Source organism: Lycium ferocissimum, chromosome 8 (genome assembly GCF_029784015.1).
Source record: "Lycium ferocissimum isolate CSIRO_LF1 chromosome 8, AGI_CSIRO_Lferr_CH_V1, whole genome shotgun sequence".
Classification (NCBI taxonomy): domain Eukaryota; kingdom Viridiplantae; phylum Streptophyta; class Magnoliopsida; order Solanales; family Solanaceae; genus Lycium; species Lycium ferocissimum.
This window is the reverse complement of record NC_081349.1, coordinates 57,889,351-57,896,066: the sequence shown is the minus strand read 5'-3', so window position 1 is coordinate 57,896,066 and position 6,716 is coordinate 57,889,351.

The following is a 6,716-nucleotide window of genomic DNA, read 5'->3' as shown; positions in this document are numbered from 1 at the left end:
GAACTCATTCTCGTCGACTCGTTTGATCTCCAATCCTTATGGAGCCTTCTTGAAACTTGTTTATCACCTCATTAACAATCTAAGGGGCGTTATAACTCTTCTCCAAAGCATCATTAAATCATCATTAACTTGTTACTCGTAAATCCTTTCCGATACATATCGTATGCCTTGCCTTCTGGCAAACTTTCTCCTCTTACCTCGAATGTCTTTGAAATCTTAATTAGGGTCATCAAATGTCATTCCTTACTTATTGAAATACCATATACTTCGTGCTCTTCGTTAGTCTATTCACTGTGCATCAACGGGGAATTTTCCGAGGTGTAACACATTACTTGTCCTAATACTATTTTGATCATGTGTGCAATGGGAGGGGACTCTCCTATGATTTACTAAAGTGTTATTATAATGTTTAATATCCTTTTTTATTTTATTTATTTATTAATGGGGTTTTTTTTAGACAAATATTGACTTTTTAAGTACTATTACTTGTCCTAAAACTTTTTTGATCATGTGTTCAATGGATGAGGGCTCTCATATAATGTATTAAAGTATCATTATAATGTTTAAATAGTGGTATGTCCTTTTATTTATTTTATTTATTTATGGATTTTTAGACAAATATTGTCCTTGGTCTATATATAACATGTGGATAATCATTAACCATGTGTGAAGTGGAGTCTAAATGATAACTGTTAGCTATTGACGACGGTCAGTTTATGATGTACCTAACCACGATCCCTAAGATCTGTGCCTTTTGGGTTTTTTTTTTTTAAGCAAAGTCCACTAGGCGGGGATGCCTAGGGTCAATTTTATAAATTTTTCTCAAGCACAAACGTCATTACAACTGTAGCCCAAGCTAATAAAAAATGCAAGAATTAATCTAACGACCAACTTAAGACTTATAGCATGTCCTAAGTTGGTACTACAAAAGGAAAAGCTAACAAAGAAGTAAAAGCCTAGAAAATGACTAAAAGTACTGAATGAAGATAAAAAATTACTTTTTTCTGAAGTGATAAAAAAAAAACTTTTTTCTGAGGTGATAAAAAAGTACTTTTTTTTAAGCATAGATGCCCAAACTCCGTGTTGTTGTATCTGCTCGTATCGCTGTTGTTGAGACCCGTTGTACCCAAAAAAATATGTCGAGTTGCTCACTGCACAAAAAAGTACTTTTTTTTTTCCTTTAGTGAAAAAAAGCACTTTTTTTTCCATTTCCTATAGCTTGCTTCATGTCCTTGTATGTTCCAACTACTTGTATCAAAAAATGCAGCACTTGTTCGCACAAGCTGTAGGTAGAAAAATGTAGCAGCATCTGCTTTACTCCTTGCGCACCAGCAACCAAGAAAAATCATCCTCCATTCTCGCCTAGTTGCACTCCATAAAGAAATTGCAGCATTTATTGTATCAAATATAATGCAGCATTTTGTATAAAAAAATGCAGCAACAACTGCACAATTATATCCCTTGGTAGCCTGAGAAGTAGCATCATTGCACTACAGAAAACTAGTTAAAACTTCTACAGCACAGCCTGTTCCCTTGTATGTTCCTTTGTAAGTTCCAATTTGCACCAGTTTCTTGTAGATCACCAAAGTTGTTGACTGTAGTAGCAAGTTGGACTCACAAACAATCACTTCATCTGCTAGCTGAAAAAATTTACACCAGCAGTTCCCCATCACGCAGAAACTACGCACACACCCTGTACTTGTTTGCACCAGTTGCATAGATAACCTTATGAACCAGAAAATCAGCCCTACTTGAATCAAATCATCACTTGTTCTAACAAGTTCAATGATTTTTTTTTGACAACTTCCTAAACACTCCATGGGATAACAGGTCTTACAAGTTCCATTCATCAACACCCTTTCAATTGTACGAGCAACAAGTACTAATATCAATTGTCTAGACATCAATAGATACAACATGTACTTAACAGTGAAGCCTGCAAAAAAGAACACATTATTAGTGAAAAAAGGCACCACCATACTCTCCTCCCTTAGGTTTTGAGTATAGTGGCATGATATCCATTCCCATCAAATTTTGCGCGAGTGTCAACATGAACATCCACTCATTGCTACACACACCCTCAAATATGGACGCTGCAGTTTATCATTGTTGACAATCTTCCTCGCCTCAACATCTAGCTCCCCAAATTCACGAGCCTCAATCGCACCACTGTCTAGAGCATAGTTTTACAAGTAATCCGCGAGTCGATTTCCTTCCCTCATTATGTGCACCACTTGAAAATTAATATTTGCCAAAGTGGCTAGTATCTCCTCCATTGCATCAACCAGTACCTAAGATGGCTTCCAATTCCCATCAATAACATTATTAAGCATCAACGAGTCTATTTCCAAAATCAAATTACCAACATTGTGCGCAACACAATACCTTAGGGTTTGGGGTTTATTTTTTTTAAATTTTTTTTCCCATTAGACTAGTTCAAATTCAGCATGCTTTTCATTCCAACGGTCGCCTTTATTTCTTTGGTTTATCATCAACCAAAAAGGTCTAAAATTATCCTAAGCAGTGAGTTATTATGAACTAAGGTGGTTTATTTTCGGTTTGGCTTATAATTGACCAGACACCGGCTTTATTTTTTGACGGACACCTGATTTTTACAATGGTAATAAAATAAAAAATTCTTAAATTTACAACCTTAACAATACATCCTTCTCTATATAAAACCAACCCAAAGTTTAAACTCCTCCATTGTCTTTTTACTTGAACAAACTCCTCCATTGTCTCTTTTCTTGGTCAAACTCCTCCGTTATCTTTCTTGATCAAATCCTCCATTCTCAGATACATAACCATCACTCTCAACTCTACTATCAAATCTATCTCCTTCATCACCATCAACACTACACTCATCAATGGGGTCTGAGTAGGATTCAATCTCAGCTTCTGCACTTCTTTTTCTTTTTCCATCTCGGCTAACTTCTTCACCTCTTCTTTTTTTATCCTTATGATTCGCAGTAGAATGGGTTTGAACCATATCACCAGAACTGGGGAGTATTTTTCCTCCTCTTCCTCTACACCTAGGCATTTATACGATCTATATATAAACAATACAGACATTGTTGAACCACGATATAAGAGTCATCACTCTCAACAGTTTCAACTATATCTGAATCATGTGTATCTGAACCATCCTAAATCGAGAGGTGGCGGTTGTATTTGAACCATCCTCAGATAGGGACTTTATTTTGCCTGTTTTTCAGATAGGGAATAAGAATAATCGATCGAAAGTTTATTAATAGACCATAATCTACAAAAAGCAAAAACACAAAAAGAAAGATCAAAACAAGAAAAATAAATATAAATAACACACATTTCGACGGAAAAACAGGCAAAACTTCAAAGGTTTTGAAAAAAAAAAGCAGAACTTTATGAACACTAGGTTTTTATCAAGATCGGAAAAAACAATTAATCAAACCATACTTTTAAATAAGCAATATGGATCTTAAAATGCTTCGCCACTGATGCAAAATTAATTAACATACCTGAGGACGACGATTGGAGAGCTCCTGAGCTCTACAGAGAAGAAAAATCGACTGGAGAGATTGAGAAGAGAGAAGTGGACTTATGCATATTTTAGGAGAAAGAAAGAGGGTTTTTGCATATTTTAATACAAGTGTAAGGGGATTAAGTGTATAACTTGAAATATTAAAACTTTTAAAAATTATGAAATGCACCCCATGCCCCTTTTTCTAAACCCTAATTCCGAAAAAAAATAAAAAATCAATGGCCTTATTCCCAATTAAGACTTGAAAGTGGCCTCCTTCACAAATCTTCTTGAGTAACTTATGTGTAGGGGGTGGGCGTTCAGTATTTTAAATTTTGGGTTCGGTAATTTGATAATCGGTAATTGAAAATAGATATCAAATACCAAACCAAAAAGATTCGGTTCGGTTCGGTAAATTTCGGTACGGTATTCGGGATTTACCATTCAAAAGAGAATCGATCAATAATCTACTATACTAATTTTAAAATGAATTGTCCAATGCTCCATGAAAAAAGCAATTCAATGCTTCGTACATAGCTTTTGAAGCAGAATATGTCATGCAAAAGTGCAGTGCTACCAATTGTAGTATGTCAAAGTACATCATCTCTTTGGGACTGGGCAGAAGATTAATGACTGCGTGAGAAGACTGAGTAGTGAGCTGACAATCGATCTTTAAATGTTGAGCAGAAGATCGTACTAAGTGAATTTTTGGCTCTTTGCCTCTTTGAGACTAAGTAGTTAACTAGTAAGGACTAGGGTCTCTTTGTGGGCTAACTATTTAGTAGGGTCTATTGGATATTTGATGGGCTTTTAGTGTAAGATATATGGAGTATAATTAGGATTTAGGGGTGGACCTTTAAATAATTCGGTATTCGGGAAATACCAAATACCAAACGGTATTAATATCTCGTAGCGTTCTCGAACCCGAATCCCGTAATTCTAAAATTTTACTCCCGAATTCCTTACCAAATACCAAATTACCGAATCCCAAATTACCAAAATTCCCGGTTCGGTCCGATAATTCGAGTTTCGGTTATTTATGCCCAGCCCTACTTATGTGCATACAATCTGTATCTTCCTATTACTAATTAAAGTGAATCTACATACAGAGTTACCGATGTCATACCTCTTGGACTAAAACCTTATATATGTACAGATATTTTCTTAAAAAAAAGATTTAAATACGTTAAGTGGTATGCAAAATAAAAAACATCCTATGGTTATGTCGATTAAGCATAGATACTTAAATATTTTGCAACTGTCACGAGTCAAATCTGACACTTTAGCTGCGATAGGGCACTTGATGAGCTACTATCCATATAGTAAATCCTCTGAGCTAAACATATGATAATTAAGATATGAAAGGAGAATATTCTTCAGTTGATATTTGGTATAAATATCGATATTTAGTGTCACTTTACCTCTAGTTCATAGTACTTTAATCGCATTTCTATGATGGAATCGTTGTATTCAAGCTCATGTTAGTGTGTTTTGTGTATTTAGTCACAACGAGGACAAATGATGGAAAATTGAGAAATTTTGGTGGGTTTTGGAGTCAGTTTCACTTGCACGGGATGACGAGAGGATTGCATGACACTTAGAGGATTTTTGGACAACTGAAGGACCTCATACGTTAGGCCCGCGTCGCGGATGGAGTATGCAGGCATCGTACCGGCGTCGCGGCGCCATCACGAAAGAATCAACTCTCAGATCTTTGCAATGAAGTCTGCATAACACAACAGCATTGGAACCGCGTCACTCGTCCAGTTTTTCCCGTTTCGATCAGGATTTGGTCTACTTATTTTAGTTTTAACCCTAGACTATAAATAGACATTTTATTCATTGTAAACGATGTGCTGGGATATTTCTTCACGCTTGTAAGACGTCATCCTTATTTCTCTTTATTAGGTTTATTTTATTTTCTTCATTCAACCCTAGATTATCCATGAATCAATGAATTCATCTAGAATCATGAGTAGCTAAACTTCTTTATTCTATGGTTGTGGCAAAAGACATGATAGTTGGTTTACCGAAAATTTGTATCGATTGAATTTCCATATTTTGGGTTGCTTATTTATTCTTGTGCTTAGTTGTTTAATTACTTGATCACTAATTAGACACTATTTGTGGTGCGTGAGTTGGACTTGAAAGAGGGAATTAACGTACGTAATAAAAATAAATAGAGTTTGTTCAATTTAATTATTTCACTACTCAAGCCGTATATCACGTTAGAACACCTCATCTTTAAACTTTCGTCTAAGAACGTTTTGTTTGAAACATACTTATGTTAAAAATGCACGTCCTCTGTTACAAATCTATAAAAATTGGTCTCGGACTTGGACTTGATAGCCCAAAAAATTATAGTTTGCCATTTAAAAGAAGAAAGGTCCGTCCATGTTTTTGGGGCTTGGCCCAAGTAAAACTCATGTATGTATTTTTCTGAAATTTATTCAAAGTACAAATTTAAAATTCATTGTTTTGTTCCCAAACTGGCTTCAGCCCAAAAATCCCTTTTTGTCTCGTTAGACTTGGCCCAAATTCTATAACCTTTTATTCAACGTAGTCCAAATCCCAATTCATATTTGCAAGAAAATGTATCCCTTTATTTTTTTTAAAAAAAAACGTTGATCTGTTTTTGTTGAGAGAAAACATCATGATACTTGCAATCTTGAAAATCCTTTTAATTTTTCCTATTCAACTTATATCGAAATCATCTTTTATTACTCCTTATACTTTAAAAAAAACATTACTCTTAATCCGGGTTTTTGACGTTCGTTTGGGGACTTAAGGTCGATCTAAACGGCATAGGTACCGTTATCCTAAGATGACTAGTTCATACAATAAGGATTCCATATATGATATGAGTTTTTACAAGGAATTTCAACTACAAACACAATGAATTATACACATAAAAGAAGATGACAAGAAATAAAATAAGAAAGGAAGGCTAGGGGCGTACCATGCCCATCGCTAGCCATTTTCACCCATGGCTGGGCCTTGTGTGTACGCATATTGCTTCCCATCTTCGCGGACTCAATGTCTTTGAAAAAAGAATTTTTTTCGATATTGTACCAAGAACGAGCTTTCCTATCATTAGCTCTACTGCACGATCTATGATCAGATAGAAAGATGACCATCCTAAATATCCTACAGCCTCCTGCCTATAAGTGTGGTGCACGACGCACCCATAGACAAGACTCTGCTGGATACGGCTCAT